A 21,953-nucleotide genomic window follows, 5' to 3' on the forward strand; every position below is an offset into this window, starting at 1 on the left:
TGTAATTCTTCCATACCCACTCTCTTTCGTTTTTACTGTTCAATCAATTGCATAAACTATAATGCATGACCACATGGAAATTATCAATGTACTACTTAGTTTTTGAAGTTGCTTGCATGCTAGTGTAAATCATTAATGAGCTTAACTTTATTGGAAATATTCCTAGGCAGCATGACGTCTTTAGTTAACCTTGGAATACGATTGTCTTAGGTCTAGGGTCAAACCATCTTAATGTTTGAACACCTGGCTGTGTGTGTGTTGACCTCTAGGACATAGATTTTACCCCTTGTCGAAAAGATGTAAGAACACATTTTAGTTCAGGAGCGAAGATCAAAACAAACTTTTAAAAAAAAAAAAAGCCTACAATAAATGGCAATACAAGTCTATGATGTGCTTTAATGTTGGCCTATCGCCTTATTGATACTTGGTAGGCGAGGAGTATTCTACTCCAGACCGATGCCTTGGTTGGTAGGGGGTAGCCTTGCCTAAAGTGAGCTAATAGATTCCTGGATAATGCCTTGTGTTAAACATGGTACCAGGATCGATGTTAGTTTTGCCTTAGGAAGGTCGCCATTGTGTATAAAAATTGTCATATGCAAAAAAACAAAAAATAGGCAAAAGGCTCCTGTAACTCTGATGTTTCTTGTGTCCCTAGGCTCGTGGTAACTACTTGTTCTTAGAGTAGACATAGTATGGTCATCTGTTTATTTATTAAGCTTGGTTATTTTCCTTGACTTAGGCCAGTTATGAACCTTGATTAACCTTTGACACCTTGCTAACTCTTGAATTCCTTTCAATAATTTTAAACTCCTATTAATTTGCTACACTAGCTCACTCATGTACCCTTAAACTAAGTTCTAATAGCTAATCCATTGTGGTCTCATACGCTTGAATTTATACACTTTATATCTTTTGAATTCCAGCATACCTTCACTCTACTTCCCTGTTTTGCAGATGGTCTACCACAACAACCCTCTCGAGCTTACCATACCATAGCTTCCGAGGACGGAATCTACATCAGGAAGGGGGGCATGTTAACCCATGGCGGACATTGCGACATACTATATTTTACGTCATTAATTTAAATATTCTGAGTCATGGGCCGGGCTTGTCGGCACCATATGTTAAGGATGAAGGGATTGGGTGATCGCCGATGAGAGGCGCACCTTGGATATCAGTAGGATAAGGGTTAGGGTCAGCCGGCCATGTATGGGTGCCCAAGTGTGAACGGCTAAGTCACCTATATGAGTCAAATGTAACCCTAAAATCCTCATTCTCATGTGTTGTGAATACAAGAGTGCTCTTGCCTTATCTCCTTGGTTTCCTTCTCCTGCGTGTGTGAGAGAGAGAGAGAGAGAGCGAGAGTGAGAGAGCGATCGAGCGCACTGTGTAGCGGCACGGCGGCGGCGGCGAGGCAGTAGAGCGGCGACGGCGGCTCCTCCTTCACGGCTGCGACGCGGGAATCCTTCAAGGCGGCAGTTAAGCGGTGAGTGACACACCTTCTGCATTCTGTTTTGAGCTTGCCTTCCTGGTTGTATGCTTGCAGCCATTCGTGGCTCGCATACGGTGTCCGGCAAGTCCCCAGCTACGACCTGTGCGGCAAAAGCGCACAGCAGGCTTTATCTATACAGCTTTCATAGGCTTTATGCATAAGCTTTATTTGTAGGCTTTATGCATAAGTGTTATGCGTAGGCTCCATGCATACATCTTATGCATAGACTTTATGCATACTAGGCTTGCTGGGTTTATCTATAAAGCTTTCATAGGCTTTATGCATAAGCCTTATTTGTAGGCTTTATGCATAAGTGTTATGCGTAGGCTCCATGCATACATCTTATGCATAGACTTTATGCATACTATGCTTTATGCATAGGCTTTATGCAAGCTTTATGTGTAGACTTTATACATAAAGCTTGCATAAGCTTTATATATAAGGTTGCATAGACTTTATGCATAAAGCGTTATGCATAGGCTTTATACATAAAGCTTGCATAAAAATTTATGTAAGATTTGTGCATAGGCTTGATGAAATGTTTTTCTATGTTTATTACACCCTTGGGTACTAGGTTTAGGTTTTGTTTATGCATAAAACTTGCATAGCCTTAATTCATAAAGCTTTATGTGTAGTCTTTATGCATAAATCTTGCAAAGGCTTTATTCATAAAGCTTTATGCGTAGGATTTATGCATAAAGCTTTATTCATAAAGCTTTATGCGTAGGATTTATGCATAGGCTTTATGCCCTCTATGAATAAAGCTTATACATAGGCTCTATGCATAAATCTTATGCATAAGTTTTATGCCCAAAGCTTGCATAAGATTTATGCATAGAGCTTTCATAAAGCTTATGCAAGCTTTATGCATAGAGCTTTCATAAAGCTTATGCAAGCTTTATGCATAACGCTTTCCGTATAAAGCCTTTATGTATAGCTATTTTTGAATGTTTTATGGTTTGAGCAATTGACTCTTATGTGTGTTTTTTTTTTAAAGATATATTTATAAAATGTCAATCGACCCTAATCAAGACCCAGATATCATGAACATGCTCATAACAGCATCAACCAATGTTATGGGTAGCAAACATGGTCATAGTTTTCACATATGCATGTATGTTTCATGACCCCTTCTCACATACACAATATTTAGCTTTTAAATATTTTATGCCTCCCTTATGCATTTTGTAAGCCCATTCATACATCCTTATATATACGCCAACATACCATTAGGCCAATCTACTTCATAAGGCCAATCTACTCCTTATGGTCAATTGTCTCCATGGGGACTATCTACTCCATTGATAAGCCAAGGTCCAAGTGGTGTAGGCCCACCTGCTATGGTTTTGATGATCCTACAACCGCCAACGTCAATAACTAGACTCACCTGCACTCCCTCACATCCAACTTCACCACACGACATTATAGAGAGTCTGGGGAATCTACTAGATGTAGTAGAGCAGGGGGAGGGTGCTTTTGATTTGAGAAAAGTAGCACTAAGTCTCTCAAGATATCTTCGACCGAGGGGGGGTCCATCATCTGCTCACTTTGAGCCACCCCCGAGGATCCATGCCATAGTTTGATCCATGAAGCCTACCATATAACATAGATGCGGATGGGGTACTCATGATGGATTGTAGATGGAATCAAGTCAATAGGATGCATGTACTTTTGCAAACTTGGAGTTCACAAACTCTTGTAAGAAGTGGAAAGCACAAGATGAGCTATGAAAGCAATATATTCTTGATGTGCTTAAAACTGAGTTTCTTGTTCCACGTCCATGCCTTGCCTTCTTGGATGACTTGATGAAGAAGAGAATAAAGCTTCTCCTCTCTAATAAGATAGAAAACATTGAGAGAGAAGACAAGAACAACATGGAGAAGCCAAGTGTTTTCTTGCAAGAGGAGTGTAAGCATGAATGGAGCTTCATGAGGATGCATCCTATTGCTTTTCAAAACAACAAGCGGTGGCAAGTGATTTAAGGCTATGAAAGAGAGGAGACTGGAAATTTTTCTTGGGAGGAAAATCCTCCTTTATTTCTCACTTTGTAAGTGTCTAATTTACTATTCTCTTTTATTTAATCTATTTTGGTTTTAAACTATATTGTTCCCTTTAATCTAATTGTATCGTTTTTTAAAAAAATAGAGGGAGGTTGGTGGGCGTGACGCAACAAAAGAAAGTATGATTATGGTATAGAGCCCCCCATCCACAATTGTGGGCTTGGATGCATATGCAAGGTGTGCGTTTGAATAAGTACATTTTGGTGACTCAAGTTAACGAGGTAAGTAACACATAAAACACCATATTAGAGAATTTAGAAAAATCCCAATTCTCATTTTGCAAGATTATAAAAAAGGGACCATGGTGAACCTTTTTATGCTTTTGTCAAAACCCTCACATGTGACATATCATTGGAAAGAGCTCAAAGAGTAGGTTCTAAATGCACATTGTCCCCGACAACTTTTAAGTTTGTATGCTTAAGACACCAAAACGTATATTGAAGCGATCAAACCAATTCCAAGATTATCCAAGATATTATGTATAAAGAGACTCATGAAATCTACACAGTTCCCCAAAGATATCCAAGGGACAAAACAACTGACATAAGAAACAATGTAAGAAGTCAGAACCTTCGAATTGAAAAGACAACTAGGGCTAATAAAGAAGGTAATTTAATCATTGAGAGTGATGATGGGGAAATAAATTCTTCTTATTCATTAAAAGGAGATTTTTCGATGGGGTATAATCAAGTGATGATTGTTCCCAACAAGGACGAACATAAGATGGCCTTTGCTACTCAATGGGGTATTTTTTCTTACAAATTCACGCCCTTTGTACTTACCAATGTTCCCACCTTTCCAAATACTTACAAATACAACTCTCAAACTAAGGATTTCCTCCAGAAATGCTTCTAGAAATGTTTATGGATGATCTATGTGTGAATTCCTCTTAGAAAGAACACATAGATTACCTAAGGAAAGTGTTGAAGCTATATAAAATAAATCAAATTTCTCTTAACCCCAAACATTTTTAGTTCATGGTACACCACATTGTAATTCTTAGACACATTGTTGATGGTTTCTTGAGGGGATAATCAAGTGATGATTGGTCCCACAAGGACCAATATAAGATGGCCTTTGCTATTTAATGGGGTATTTTTGCTTACAAAGTCATTCTCTTTGGACTTACCCCAATGCTCCTACCATGTTCCAAAGACTTAGGAGTATAAGTTTCAACTTAGGATCTCCTCCCAACATTCTTAGAAGTGTTCATGGATGATCTATGTGTGAATTCCTCTGAGAAAGAACATGCAAATTACCTAAGGAAAGTCATTAAGCTATGTAGGCTGAATCAGATTTCTCTTAACCCCAAAAATTGTCAGGTCATGCTGCACCATGGTTTCATTGTCCCTAGGAATGACATATCCACTCTGATGGGAGTAAGACCAAGTTCTTTCTTGACTTTCCAAGACCCCTTAAGTTCAAGGGGGTCTACAGATTTATGGGTCACTCTATATACTACAAAAGATTCATCTTCATGGGTGGCAAGACCTCTTTTTCTAGGTTGGCTAATTTTTTTCATGTGGATTGAAAAAAGTGAGGAATCATTTTAAAAGCTAAAGAAATCATGAATGCCAGGTCGCATTCTTAGGCCACCAAGATGGGATGTGCATTTTTCGTTAACTATATCGTGACCCAACTAGGTCTGTGAGAGAAATATGGATTTTCATTTACTATATCTTGACCCAACTAGGTCTGTGAGAGAAATATGGGTTTTCTTGTATGCTATGGAAGCAAACAACTAAATAATGCCAAGAAGAATTACATGACCACAAAAAGAGAAGGTTTAGGTATGGTCTACACAGTGAAGAAATTTAGACACTACCTGCTTGCCACAAGTTTGTGTTCTTTGTGGATCACCAATCCCTCTTATATTTTGTGAACAAACCTTGCACCCACTAGCTCTATCACCCGATAGTTGTTGATCTTGTTTTAATTTAAACTCGTGATAATGGTTAGGAAGGGTTCTCATCATGTTTTGGCTTTGAACATTTATCTTAGTCCTTAATTTAAATTCGTGATAATGGTTAGGAAGGGTTCTCATCATGTTTTAGCTTTGAACATTTATCTTAGTCCTTAATTTATGAAAGATAACCTACATGATGCCTAATTATTTCGATTGAGCATAGTACTAGATTGGAGTCATGAGATAGTCAATTGTTTGTCCACCGATTTTACCCCTTGGATAAATAAATGACTCCTGATTGGCCTCACAAGTTCTTTAAGTTAGTTGCTTCATATACACTTATAGCTAGAAACATGTATAGGCAAGGCAAGGATGACATTTTGAGGATTTTTATCCATGAAGATCATTACATAGAGAGATCCTAGAGGAAGCTTTTTATGGCAATGCATTAGAATTATTCAAAAGATGTGATATGTTTGCCAATGCTTTTGACTCAAACATAGACCATATTTCCATGAATTTAATTATGTCCTTATAGCCTTTTGCTAGATGGGGCATAGAATTTGTAGGACTCGTTAGTCCTCGCCTAGCCATACCCAAGCTCGCTACATCATTGTGGCTACATGCTATTGCACCAAATGGGTGGAAACAAAGGCAACAAGTTGATGGAATCAATGGGCCAAGTTTCTTTATGAAAATATAATCACCAAATTTTGTTATCTGTTGGAGATTATCAGTGATGATGAGACCAAGGAATGTACTTCCTAAATGAGGTAGTGTCCTTCTTATTAGATGAATTCATGGGAGTCCATATAGGAAGTAATCACCTTTTCCACAAGAAAACGGAAAAGTTGAATCCACCAACAAGGTCCTTTGCTCAATCCTCATCACAAAGACAGTTGAAGTCTTGCATACAAAGTGGAAACAAAATCTCTTAGCTACTCCTTGGTCTTATGGTTGTATTTCAATCCTTCTACATAAAGTGGAAACAAAATCTTTTAGCTACTATTTAGGTTTATCATCTAGCTTTTAAAGATATATAATTGTCATAACACCTTTTCACCTTGTTTATGGCCTAGATGCTATCACCCACCCCTAGTTACCTATTGATCCCTAAACTAAGGGAAGAAAATGAAGCCAATATTGATAAGCATGGCCTATATGAATTATTGGTAGAGCTGGAAAAGCTAGATGAGGCAAGGCTATATGTAGTAGTGGTGGGAATGTGGACAGAGAAGTGCCAAAGGAAGCATAGGTTTGATACCAATTTGAAGAAATACAAGTTTCATGTGGGTGACCTATTATTGGTGTATAATATTATGAAAGGAAAAAAGGAACTAAAATTCTATGGACAGGGACCCTATGAAGTGGCTAAATTCTATGGACAGGGACCCTATGAAGTGGCTAAATTCTCCAAGAATGGTTTAATGCACTTAAAAACTCTGGAAGGTGTTGAGGTGTCCAAATGGAGGCTTTCATCAATGGTAGCAAGATATGCCATTAAATGGAGTCTGGAAACTCTAGAAGATGTCCAAATTGAGACTTTCATTAATGGTAGCAAGCTCCACCATTACTATGGGTCCTTAACTAAAGTAAATGGGAATACATGAGCCCCAAGAGAGGGCTACTGGAAGGAGATTCAAAGGGAAGCCCAGAAAGAGGTCAAGAAAATGCAAGAAAAACTCAAACAAAGATGTTGGATGTGCACACAAGTATGGCTAAGGAAGAAGAGGATTTGAAAGTTAAGCTTGCATGATTGTGGTTGCATATGCATGCTAGAGGGCAACAAATTTGTACTCAAACTAGATCTTCGAGATTGTGGTTGCATATGCATGCTAGAGGGCAACAACTTTGCACTCAAACTAGATCTTCTAGATTGTGGTGAAAGCCACAACCTAATGTCTTATGAGACTTTGACTTCTCTTGGAAAACCCCCACTATCTTGCAAAGGTGCAAATGGTAACCAAATGGTGATTTGTTTAGGTGTGTGCAAAATGATTTTTGGCATAGTTGACAACCTAGTAGAAGGAAAATTCTTTTTAACAACTCCAGGTGCTAAATCAAAATTCTTTATAATTCCTACTAGTGCTCTACCGATTTAGATCGTATTGGGGAGAAATTAGATGGGCCACTACAAATGCACGATGGACTAGGATTTTAGAAATCCTCTATTAAGATTTTTTTGATCAACAATTCAATATTCTCCTATCAAAGGATAAAAATATAAACCTACCTAATGAAGATAATCTTTTGGTTGTTCCATTGAATGCATTATGCCTACACCCTCTATGTGTGAAAAACCTTCCACCATGACTGCACTACCATTGAAGGCTTTTAACAACGTCTTGTGACTTGACATCTTGTAGTCAAACTTTCCACCCTCAAGTTGTTTGTTGCAGGTGATGGATGTGCACTTTTTCTATAAGGCCCCCCTTTATGAAGAGTGGCCAGTGGTGAGTACCCAAGACCCAAAAGTTCCTAGTTTAGATGCCAAGTGTATCCAGATATGGCTTCTGTAGACTTGGCAGATGGTTAGGAGACAACTTATGTAGACTTGGCACTCTACCAAGTCTACATCAACCATCCTACTTAGCACTCTCTATACCAAGTAGGATGCATGCTTATGCTGCTATGTGATCGCATTAGTGACTGTTGTGGATAGAAAACCAAGGACATAATATGTTCTTGGGTGAGGGGCCTATTGAGGGTCTAGATAGATGGTTGTGGGTTGGTTGGTCATTTTGGACCAATTCCTAGCAGGTTGGTTGGACGTGGCTGACCTACATCTATGCCAACCCTTAGCACTATATATAGAAAACCAAGGACATAATATGTTCTTGGGTGAGGGGCCTATTGAGGGTCTAGATGGATGATTGTGGGTTGGTTGGACGTGGCTGACCTACATCTTTGCCAACCCTTAGCACTATATACAGACTATTTTAGTAGCCTTAGTTCATCATTAAGCTCATTGTGTTCAAGAAGTCTTGTAGTAACATATCCTCCATCTACTAGAGTCTGTTTAGATCACCGAGAGATCACCATGATAGCTCCTTACCTAGAGCACACACGGGTGGGTGGATGCCATCAATTTGTAATCAAGTTTCTACAAACAGTAATATTATTTACTCTTCACTTCTTTCTGTAATTGAGTTGTAAGATCCATGTTCCCACCGCGCAATGGATTCGGGGTGCTAGTAGCGGAAGTAACTCTTCTTGCGTGGGGCAGAATCTCACACTCGGGGCCTCGTCCAGATATCCGGAAAAGAGACTAATCCGTCGGTTTTTTCAAAACCGAACCCGGAAAGCATGGGCGATTCCACCAGGATAACTTTTTACTCTAACGTAGTCAAGACCATTACTGAACAAACTGATCCGACTGCACCTATAAAGGTACTCGGTTAGATCAAGGAAGAAACTTGCACTTGGATCATTGGGATCAACGCTTTTTTTCCCATCAAGAGGCACAGCCGTTGATTCCTATCCATAGAACATTTACTATCCGAGATTTACTTCTTCTATCGTAATAATAGAAATTTAGTCTCGATTTACGGATCCATCAGTCCAGCCTATACCCATCCACCAATCCCATGGGTTAGCCAACCGCCCAACCACTGTAGTGATGGGATCCAATTAAGAATTATGTTAGGTTTTGTCCCGGGTACCAGGGAAAAGAGTTCCCAGGCCCCCTAGCCGGAAGTTCATGCAAACATAAAACTAGTCACACCACTTACACACCCAATATGAAATTGCCTTTTTCTCAGCATCAACTAACTTTAAAACAATCCTTTAATGAAACCATTATGTCACTAATGACAATCCTCGAAATCTCTGGTTGAATCCATATTTCTAATTATTCATTCATCAGTGTACTTATGGCATTATTGGCAACCAGAACGCTCACCACCTGTTCACTCAGGGACCTTTTTAATAGTTCCTAGCTCATAGTACCCGGTAATATTTTCACATATAAAAATCAAGATGGAATCCTCGTTATCAGCAAGATCAATCTCAACAAATCCATATAAGAGAGCCATGGACTCATCCGTTTGTGGACCATCAAGGTCAATCAACCAGATTCATGCCCGGTTTCAGAAAACAACTCTTACTCCTTGTTCCAATATCTTCCACAACGCACGTGTGGGTATCTTCAGCGACCTAGAGCCCGAGCACCGTATGGTCAGCACCCTCTAGGATCCTTCGCAGGTGACCTAGCGCTTCACTCATAGGCTGCTTCCCTAGTCCCTCATCCACCGTACCGGAATCTCACCATCATTTAAATCGAACCGAGGCTGGTCAAGACCTCGGTCGACCTTGCTACGCGAGACGTCCTCCATTGACTCTCCGTTAGCAGTTGCAACTTTACCAGCAGTTAGGTCTCCATGACCTTTATGCACAAGATGGTCAAAATGCTTCCTCAGCATTCTTGACATAAAGCAATCATTGACAAACAGTCACAAAATATAGTTTCTATATCGAACTCTTGTCTTTCCACATTATCCCTCCTCAGTCCACATTCCATTCAATGTGTACTCATTCTCATCCATTTACTCATATCGACGACACATTATTCACATACACATTCACATTCATTATTCTACATACATATCCACATCATACATCCAATCCCATATCCGCATTCTTACATACACATCCATATCCACATCCATACATCCACATCCACATCCACCTTTACATCCATACATCCACATCTACATGCATACATCCATTTTCACATCTCATCCATACATTCACATCCACATCCTCATCCGTATCTACATCCATACGTCCACTTCCACATTCACATTCACATTCACATCTAAACATCTACATCTACATGCATACATCCACATCTCCATGCATACATCCACATCCCCATTCTCATTCACGTCCATACATTCACATCCACATCCACATCTCATCCATACATCCACATCTCCATGCATACATCCACATCCACATTCACATTCACATCCATACATCTACATCTACATGCATATATCCACATCCACATTCATTCATACATCCACATCCACATTCATTCATACATCCATACCTCCACTTCTACATACATACATCCATTTTCACATCCACATTCACATTCACATCCATACATCTACATCTACATTCCATATCTACATCCATATCCCCATTCACACATCCACATTCATATTCCATACATCCACATTCACATTCACATTCACATACATCCACATTCACATTCACATACATCCTCATTCTTATATCCATATCCACATCCATATCCTCATTCTTATATCCATATCCACATCCATATCCCCATTCACACATCCACATTCACATTCACATACATCCACATTCACATTCACATACATCCTCATTCTTACATCCATATCCACATCCATATCCTTATCCACATTCCATATCTACATTCATACATCCACTTCCATACATACACATCCATACTCGCCCTATCACAACCCATATACATCTTATCCCATCAGATACACTCTTTTCCTCATTCCATACACATCTTATCACATCCTAACTCATCTTAGCACATCCTATCACATCTCATAAAAAAATAATCGTCTGTTATGCATACCTCTATGCATGAATTTCAAATATGATAAAAGTAACACTTTTATAATAAAATAATCATCTTTTATGCATACCTCTATGCATGAAATTCAAATGTGTTAAAAGTAACACTTTTACAATAAAGTAATCATCTTTTATGCATACCTCTATGCATGAAATTCAAATGTGATAAAAGTAACACTTTTAAAATAAAATAATCATCTTTTATGCATACGTATGGATTGAATCATCAATATTCATGAAATACATAAACTAAAAGCATAGAAAAAAGCCATTAATTTAGCCTCAAGCATAGATTAATCTTGGATTAAGGAAAAGCTTTATGAAAAGCTTCATTTGGATTGAGAATGGGTCATGAGTATGACCATTTCTTGAGTGAGAGAGAGAAATTACATAAAAACCATTAGAATTAAGCATAAATGAAAATTTATGTAATTCTTAACTATTATTAATCAATTAACTTCAATAGCATTCATCAAATTATGTAACTCTTCACTACCATTCATCAATTAACTTCAATAGCATTCAAAAACCATTCCAATTAAGCTTCTCAAGCTTGAGAGGGGTTGAGAAGAGAGAAACATTGAGAAATTATAGAAAAGATCTAAATTCACCATTTACCTTACAAATTGCTTGATTCTTTGTTCACGGTAGAGGTCCCCAACCAATCAATTGGTTTAGTATGTTGATGGAGCCACCAATGGGGATTGAAGAAAGAGGGAAGCTCCAATTTCTCCAATTTGGAGAGAATTTTAGAGAATAGTAAAAATTAGCATTATTTCAGCATAATTCTAATATAGTAAAATTCTCCTATTTTTTTCAAAGGATTCATGTTCTATTTATAGGAGAGGGAAGCTCTAACCAAAGCTAACTGATTTCTAGAATTTTCCAGATTTCAGTTTGGTTGAATTTGGACTAGATTTGGACCTAGTTTGGTTACTTTTTGATTCGGTTTGGTTCCATTTTGATTTGGTTTGGTTCAAGAGAAATGAGAGATAAAAATATCACATTATTTTTTAGTTTAAAACTGATTCAAGCATGTGAAGTATGCACCTCATTAAAGGGACTCCCCTTCCTTACATATGTGTCAAAATGGAATCATTATACCCAAAATATCTCATATTTTTAATATTGCTCATAGTTTCTTACTAATAAACCTTGTACATAGTCAACTCTTCATCTTATGTGAGCATTTACTCATTTTTGGGTATCTTCTTTTACAAAATTGGATTTATCTCCTCCCCACACATGGATTGATCTTATTGGTCCATAAGAACCTTAATTGGACCATAATCCAAAATTTCTGAAAATCTAGACCCTTAGGCTAAGGTCCTTTATACCTATTTCCAATTAATTCCAATTGCACATTGGAAAGTTCTTTTTGAATTTCTCTTTCAGGGGAATTCATTTTAATAATATGAGAAATTTTTCTATCTAAAAATATTCAAAATCTGAATATTCTCTTTCTAGAATATTTTCTCTCTCTAGGTTAAAACAGTTAGAAATAAGATCTTTTATATTTCTGAAGAGGAGATTGATTACAGGGGAAGATGCTGGACATCTTGACAAGCTGGGGAGGAATCTTACATGAGTGCTTTGTATTGCATTGATCTAGCTTCCACTATTGTGTATTCTTATATGGTATTAGAGAATAGGCTCTAGGAAAAGGTTGTTTTTTGGCAATTTGCCATTTGAAGGTAGATTTGCAGAGGTGGCCCAAATAGTAAATAATATAGTAGCTCTTGCTTCACCTCCACCTTTTGGTGATGGGAAGCTGGATGGGACAAATTACTATCTTTAAGTTCAAGATTAGGTCCATTCTTGATTCATATGAGTTTTTGGAAACCACAATAGGGGTTGATGCAAAGTTGAGTTCTACACCACCTCCCCTATAGACCATATCATGATATTATTCTCTCTCTTTATCATGGAGGTGAAGGAGTGCAAATACAATATGAGCCATCATCACCAACATCATTGATTCAATGATGACCTTGATTCAACATACCACCACATCTTTTGAAGCATGGTAAGATCTAAAGAACCAGTACGTGATAACAAATCAGACAGGGATTCAAAACCTTGCAAAGAAATATAGATCCACTATATGACATCATAACTAACATCATTGATTCAGTAAAATGACCCTGATTGAGCATACTACCATAGCTTCTGAAGCATGGGGAAGTTCTAAGAACTAGTATGAGATGAGAAATCAGACATGGATTCAAAACCTTTAGAATAAGCTTCTTATAGAGCAGAAAGGCACTCTAATGTAAGAACAAGTTCAGATTGTGGATAAAGAATATGTAAGATCAGATGACAATGGTGAGGATCACTAAGACTAGTGAAGAATTGGTACAAAGATGCATGAGAGGGTTTCCCATAAAGTATGATAGTTTTTTAACCTTAGTGAACATGCAAGTGCATAACCCATCTCTTACTTTTGAGGAGTTCAATGAAATGTTAGTGGAGGAGAGATAAATTTCAAAGCTAGAGATGGAAAGATTTCTTTGTGTAAATGTGAATAAAGGCAAGGGAAAGGGCTTTGCTAGTCCCAATGCTTTTAAAAATAAGGAAAAATATAAGTCAAAGTGCTTCTACTATAATAAGCCCGATCACATGGTCAAAGTATGTCGTTCAAAGGAAGAAGATAAGAAGAATGGCAATTTGAAGCCTTGGAAAGGAGTCTAGGGACAATGCTTAAGAGTAATTGGAGTTGTTTGTGGAAATAGAAGAAATCTATGTAAAGATAAAACATTCCTTAGCACTAGATGATTCATGGAACATCGATAGTGGAGCATCTTGACAGGATAAGGTCTTAAGCTTGAGCTATGTTCTGAAGTAAAAATCATTTCTTATCCTCCTTTCAACCAAATCAAACCTCTCATCAGATCTCTCATCACACCAAATACAACAACACATGCAACCCCAATGCTAGGTCTTTCACCAAATGGAAATAAGGGAAAGAAGCCCTAGACAAGAGTCTTATCAAAAGCTAAGGCAAAGCAACTATGCTCCTTGGGAGTGGCGCTAATGGAAAGCCCAAATACACCGTGCACTCAGTAGCACAAGACTAACCTATTACCTTTCCCTTGTCATGGGAAATTTAGACGCACACTCTCATTTTCATGGACAAGAAGCATTGTCAAGCAAGATAGAACTTGGGAAGAATGCATTAGAGAGCAAGCTAGCAATTGATAAGAATGTGTTATAGTAAGCTAGCACATGATAAGGGTACCTCCCATTGTCACCATGTGATTTGTCTACATTGAGCTTGAGACTCCCAGAGCTTGAAAAGAGCTCCAAGATAGCTTCAAGACAACAGCCCTCTCCTCACACACACCCTTACACTCTCACTAGCATCAATGGCAAGGCACATGGGAAAGAAATGACACACTACACACTCTCACACCCCCACACACACAAGTACAGAGCTAGAGAGAGCATGAGCAGAAGAGGCAAGAGCATCATTCTTAATCCAAGAGGCAAGAAAGCATAGAGCTAGAGAGAGAACGAGCACAAGAGGCAAGAGTGTAGTCATTAATCCAACCCAAGGGATTGCGCTTTCTCATTTGACAAGTTGACTTATATATAGGTCACTTATTAGTTTTGGGCATACACATACTTCAATGATTATTAGGTGCCCAAGTAGACCTTAGTCTATTTTAGATAGAAGAGCGCAAGTGTATGGGATGTTGGCTTCACATATGGCCTGGCCATCCATCAGGTTACAACTTAAAGTGCAATTTATGCAGTATTATAACACAAATACAATTAATCATATCTTGCTTAGGCAAGCATGTTTACATGGGGTATGTTACCTTGAGTCCATAGCTACAACACAATACAGTTAATCCTCATACCTTGCTTAGGCAAGCATAAACACATGGGGTATGCCACCTTGAGTCGATAGCTAGTTCATAGCCTATACGGGCTTGATTACTTAGGTATATTTGGCTTTGTTCACTCTTTATGATGGTGGCTTCTTCTTTTCCTTTCACTTCATGTTGATGTGGCCCATGAGTGTGGAAGTTGACCTATGGTTTATACCTTGGCTTAAATTTGGCGCAATCACAATTTTTACTTAAAAACATCAAAATAATGTTGGGATGAATTGGAAAAGTTTTTTTTGGAAAAAAGGAAAAAAACCTAATAAACGATTACATATTCAGAATTTTGGCCTTGAAAAGAAAGACCAAGATTCATTCCCATACATGTTAACAAGATAAAATGCATAATTAATTAACTTACAAGCATTGGTGCACTTGTGGAAGAGGAGGATGCAAAACTAATCCTTCAAAAAATCACGACTTTGGAAGAGTATGGACCATTTGTGGCTACTGTCAAGAACCTTCGAGGGACCTAACATTTAGAGGAATAGAAGTAGATCTTATGGAGGAAGAGAAGGCACAAAAGCAAGGATACATCAAGAACAACTATAGAGAACATTTCTCTCAAGTAAAAGTATAAAGGATCTAGGAGAAAAGGAGCTAGGAGATAGCATTTCTCTCAAGTACAAGTATAAAGGATCTAGGAGAAAAGGAGCTAGGAGATAGCATTTCTCTCAATTAGAGGACCAAAGTACAAGGATCAAGGAGCAAATTCATTTGCCACTACTGAAAGAAGGTAGGCCATGTGCTTAAAGATTATTGGCATAAGAAGTAGGCTCACTACTGTAAGAAGGTAAGCCATGTGGTTAAGGATTTTTGGCATAAGAAGTAGGTTGAGGAGGCTACCATTATGGCTATCAAACAAGGAGACATCAATGAGGCTTCTCAAGAAAAGGAAGAAATCCCAATCAACTCTTCTAGATGTAAAAAAAGGCCGTGATCATCACCTTGTTAATTATAATGCTAATTCCTACGTCCTTATGTAAAATCCCATGTCATAGCTACGTGGTATGCCTATTTTATAAAGGTAACTAGATTAACCCATTCGTGTACCTTGGGGTCCATTGCCATCCAATACCTTGGGGCCATTCATGGCATGTACCTTAGGTCCATTTATGCTTATTTGATAAAAAAAACTAGAGTTGTTCATGGCATGTACCTTGGGGTGTAGACTCTAGCACACATAACAGAGATATGAATTTACCACTTGAGGGGGTGTGTTGGAAATATAGGTGATGAAGGGTGGAAAACAATTAGACTAAGGGGGGTGTGTGGAAAACAATTGGACTAAGGGGGGATATGCAACCTTAGGATAAAATGGAGATGGATTTGATGTAGCTTGTAGCACAAAAAAGAGTGCAATGTGAACAAGAATCAACCCCTACCTACTTCAAAAGCCTCCTTCAAGTGGGCCACTAGATGAGTTATACTCAACAATCAACATTTTGTACACCTCAAAGCGGGGGGGAGGTGACTCATAGTTAGTTGAATAAGGATGATTATGACTCATATAGTTAGTTGAATAAGGATAATTATAGAGCCATGTTAGTTACTAGTGCTGATGTATTCTTAGCCTATTTAAGAGCTTGGGGAGTGCACTACTAAGAAACCCTATGTATCACGTGCGTTCAAGGGATATTTTAAAAAAACCCTTTTGTAAATGTATCTCTATAAATTTTCTTTTAAGAAAATAAAGTAAAAAAACCCCTTCATTTGAACTCACGTGGTATACTTACATATTTTTAGGTGAACCCCTGAGTTTCAGACATTGTGTGTTCATCTCATGTCATTGCCTTGATATTCTACTAATCTAGTTACTTCTAAAACCATGGCTTTAATCCATTTCTACAATCCATAGCTTACTCCTATGTTAGATTCTCAAGGGGTATTTAAACAAACCCTTCTGTAAATGTATCTCTGTAATTTTTTTTTAAAATTGAACTAAAAAACCCCTTCATTTGAACTCACGTGGTATACTTACATCTCATATCATTGCCTTGGTATTCTACTAATCTAGTTACTTCTAAAATCGTGGCTTTAATCCATTTCTACAATCCATAGCTAACTCCTATGTTACATTCTCACATATATAAGTGCCTATTATACTGCATCAATATTAATGCTCATATAATACACCGGTACAAATGCCAACAAAGCACTCCATAACAACACCTACACGGATGCAAAAATAGTGATGTTTATATACATCCTTAAGGTGCTACCCTTTTTCTTTTCTCACTTCATTAGAATGTCAATTGAAATGTTAGGAACATGTCTATCTCTTGTTGTGGATCTAATTAAGAGAAGACTGGGTAGCCTTTTGTGCTTGTGCTTTTTTTTTTGGGTATTTTTGTGTGTGTCGTATTAGTGGTGGTTATGCTTGGGGGGGTTCACCTCATATTTTTGTGTGTGTCGTATTAGTGGTGGTGGTTATCCTTGGGGGGGTTCACCTCATAAAAATTTAGTGTACCACGTGTGATCAAAAGGAGGGGTATTTTAATTCAAATTTTGGAAAAATTTTAACAAGATTACAATGACAGGAGGGGTATTTTAATTCAACTTCAAAAAAAAATCTGTTAGTTCATAAGTAAAGAGGGGTCATTTTATTGGGGGAAAAATTTTAGTTAAGGGATTTTTTAAATATCTCTTGAACGCACGTGATACATATGATTTTTTAGAAGTGTAACCCCCAAGTGGTTATGCTCCTTTATTCCTTATTGTAAACCTTTTTAAATCTAACTTTAAGCCAAAGCAAGAAACCAAATAATCAAGTTCTCTCCTCTGCACTCATACTTTAGTAGAATATCAATAATCTTTTCTTTATATCCATGCATTCTAAGTTTATTATATATTATTGGATGCCACTTAGAGGTCTTGAGAGCTAAGATGGGACTTCTTTACCTAACTTTAGGGAGAGACAAATAGGATTAAAACTTTTAGGGAGAGACAAATAGGATTAAAACTATGAAGAAGAAGAAGAATAATTTCTTATTTTTCTAATTAACGTGTCCCATCTGCATGGAGCGCGCCTTCACGCCTAGATGTGGCCACCTCTTCTGCGATCCTTGCGTTCAAACATGGCTACACAAGACAAGCTCGTGTCCGTTCTACCGAGCCTTTCCGTCTCGCGCAATGGCCCCTGCTCGTCCCCACGCCGGACGCCCACAATACAACCTTCTCTTGGCACCGCTGCCTCAGGCTTCAAGCTTCTCAACCCATCGTACCGTCGGGCTGCGGCCACCTCTATTGCTGGCCGTGCCTGTACGTACTCCATAATGAGCATGAGAAGCCCAGCGACGACGACAAAGAAGTAGACGATAGAAAAAGATGTGCATGCGCATGCTTGGTGTGCTTCTGCGCTTTCACGCTCGAAGACGTTACTCCAGTTTTCATCGAGGAGGAGACATGCATGGTAGTTGCAGAAATGATACCCCCGCGATCTGTACTGAACTGCAAGGTTAGCACAGGAAACTGCATCTCGGCCGACGTAGAACGTGCTGAGCTCATAACCGGATCAAGCGAGAAGAACCAGTCACTTCTGAGGATCTCAGCTGAGATGCAGGACTTCCTCCGCTCGATGGGGCGGAGCTGCGACGCGCCCTGGAGGCTTTAGCACATGATCCGGCCTCTTCAAATTGCTGAAGTAACTTTTTGTGTATATATTCACCTTTTTGTCTGTGTGCATTAATTTGTTGCGTGCTTCAGTGGGCACCAAATTCGTGACGGAATTTCACAAGGGGTGAGGTTACACGAAATTCGTGACGTGAAAATAAACGAGACAAGAAGCAGTTTATTTTACAACGGATTTTTAGAAACAAAAAGGTAACGTGGTGAACGACAAACAAGTGTCGTAGAGAGAAAAAAGCAACAAGATCAAAGTAAAAACACACAGTTCTTCTAAACAGAGAACTATAACCACCCTACAAGAAGCACGCTTCTTAACCCCAACAAATTTACAGACACATTGGGTGATAGCCGCACATAGTCATCACTATTGACGATGGCTTTTTTGAAGTTCTCAATTTTCTCCTGTATAGAAAGATATGATGCACTGTAGTTTTGTTGGGCATTATCGTTCTCATCATCATCATCAATGATGATAGGATTGCTATGACTGCTCGGCTATGCATCACAACATGCATCTTCACTTTTGTCATTCTCATCTTTATTTTTATCATTCTCATCTTCATTGATCCTAGAGTGCCCATACAACAGATTGAAGTATCTTGCAATAGGAGTATTGAAAATTTCATCAATGAGGGTCTAACATCGAAAATCGAATCATTTTTATAACTAGACATGAGGGATAATATTAAATTGAAGCTTTAGGAAGAGTATGTATCACTAATTAGGGTTAATATTGATGGTAATAGCTTGGGTTGAAATATCTCTTTGAGATTGATGAATAAGGTAAAGCCCTTACAACGCAAGTACAAATATCGATTTGTGCATAAGGTAGATCACTTATGCATATGGCTCTCTTTGAGATCTATGAACTAGGGAGAGCCCTTATGCAAATGCATAGAGGGATTTACCAAATGTATGAGAGATCTCTATGATTTTGAATAAGGGATCTTACCTTATGCATAGACCTTTATAAGATCTATGAATTCGGTGAAGCCCTTATGTAAATGCATGGAGGGCTCTACCAAATGCATGAGAGCTCTACTAAATACATCAAGGCTCTCTATGCATTTGCACAAGGGCTCTATATGCATGCATAGAGCTCTCTATGTTGTGTTGCCTTCAATTTTTGAAGTTCATAAAGCCATTTCTCATCCAAGATTTGTAATTGCACCAACACACATTAAGCATGAGCCTCATAGTCATTTCCAATTCTATCGATATAATCCACTTTATAAAACACCTGAAAGGGCATGAAACCGAGAGAGAGATTTTGGGTGGTTCTATAAGCCTATAAGCCTAAAGGAAAAGTAAATGAACATCCTATCTTCTCTTCTTAGCATCCACAAGAAAAACCAAAGATTCACAACTCTTTTCCACTCCATTATATTGCAATGGTGGCGATAGTAGGAAGTTGACATAGCATGATTTGTTTAAATTATTGCACCAACGATACAATTAATTCATTCCTAAAAATACTTCCTTCATCTTTAAGGATTTCCAATGGACATCCAAAACGAGCACATATGCACTCCATGATAAATGATGTCATAGTGTCATCTCACTACCTTTGACTAGTTAGGAATCCCCTCTATCTATTTCACTTTATCCTTCAATAAATCCTCTTTTCCATAAATAATTACATTATATTCAACCACATTATTTGATCTAGGATTAGGAAATTCCTTACCCTTCACCCAAATTACCCCTATCTATTTCACTTTATCCTTTAATAAATCTTCTTTTCCATAAATAATTACATTATACTCAACCACATTATTTTTAGAGTAGAGGGAGTAGTAAGAGGAGGAGGAGGGGGGCTCCTGTACTAAAGTTGTATTAATTAAGTGCCATGTTAGTGGCATTTAATTTATACAAGTACAATAATTTGAGTGATAAGGACCCAAAACAATTTTTGAGGTTTTATTAATTTCTTGCCATGCATTAGTGTACACACGTCTTGTTCTTCCGAATCAGATCTTTCGCATGAGTGGACACATGTCCTTTGTCCATGTCTTCACATGTTCTATAGCACTCACTCTTCTTTGTTAGCGCTGGTCACATGGGTGTTCATGTCATTCATCGATTGTCCACTGTGCTCGGCACTGCTGTCTTCGATAGTCCATGTTCATGGATTTTCTCTACTTGTGGACCGGCTCTGGCCTGGTGATCTTCCTTACCTGTTCAAGCGTTCTTGTGTAGCTAGCCATTTTTCTTCACACATCGTACTTCTAGATGTTTCGTTGCTCGTGCTTTCGGATGGCACCTTCTACATGTCATTGTGTCATTGGCTTCCCTAGTTATTAACCGAGAACCTTTGTGGGAGCGTGCTTCTAGACTACTTTTGGACAACCTTCGCCGATGTGCTTCTGGACTTTTTTTGTGTATGCCATCCTTCTCGTATAATCTTAAATTAGAGTATTTCCCATTTTTCCTAAAAATCTTTTCCAATCATCCCAACATTCTTTTGATGTTTTAAAGCTAGAAATGTGATTTCCCCTTATTTAACCCAAGGTAATTCACAGGGCGATTTCCACACTTTTGGGCACATCAACACGAAGTGAAGGGAACAGTACAAGCCATCATTAAGAAATAAAGAGTGATGAACACAAAAAAATAAGGCTAAGTAATCAAGGCCACTTAGGCTATGAAGTGGCTATGGACTCAAATTGGCATACCCCATGTGTACATGCTTGCCTAAGCAAGTTGGGAGGATTAGTTGTATTGTGTTGCATCTATGGACTCAAGATGGCATACCCCATGTGTACATGTGTACCTAAGAAAGAAATGATTAAATGTATTGTGTTATAATATTACATAAACTGCACTTCAAGTTGTAACCCACGTCGGGATGGCTAGGCCTTATGTGAACCCAACATCCCATGAACCGACACTCTTCTGTCTAAATTAGACTAAGGTCTACTTAAGCACCTAACAATCAATGAAGTCTCTGGATACCCAAGATTAATAAGTGAGGTATATATAAGTGAACTTTCCTAATTAGAAAGGGTAATTCCCTTGGGTTGGATTAAGGACTACGTGAGTCTTGCCTCTTGTGCTCTTCCTCTCTCTAGCCTATGCTTTCTTGCCTATCAAATTAAGAACTATGCTCTTTCCTCTTGTTCTCTTCCTCTCTCTACCTCTATGGTTTCTTGCCTATTCTTAGTTCTATACTTGTGTGTGTGGGTGTGAGAGTGTGCAGTGTGTCATTTCTTCTTTCCCATCTCACTTGCCATTAATGCAAGTGAGAGTGTAAGGGTTTGTGTAAGGGGGGAGCTTTTATCTTGAAGATAACTTGGAGCTCTTCGGGCCCTTGGATTCTCAATCTCAACATAGACAAATCACATGGTGACAATGGGAGTTTATCTTTTCATGTGCTAGATTACTACAACACAATCTTC

This window comes from Cibotium barometz, chromosome 28 (genome assembly GCF_041138505.1).
Source record: "Cibotium barometz isolate CiBa-2024 chromosome 28, ASM4113850v1, whole genome shotgun sequence".
NCBI classification, from domain to species: domain Eukaryota; kingdom Viridiplantae; phylum Streptophyta; class Polypodiopsida; order Cyatheales; family Cibotiaceae; genus Cibotium; species Cibotium barometz.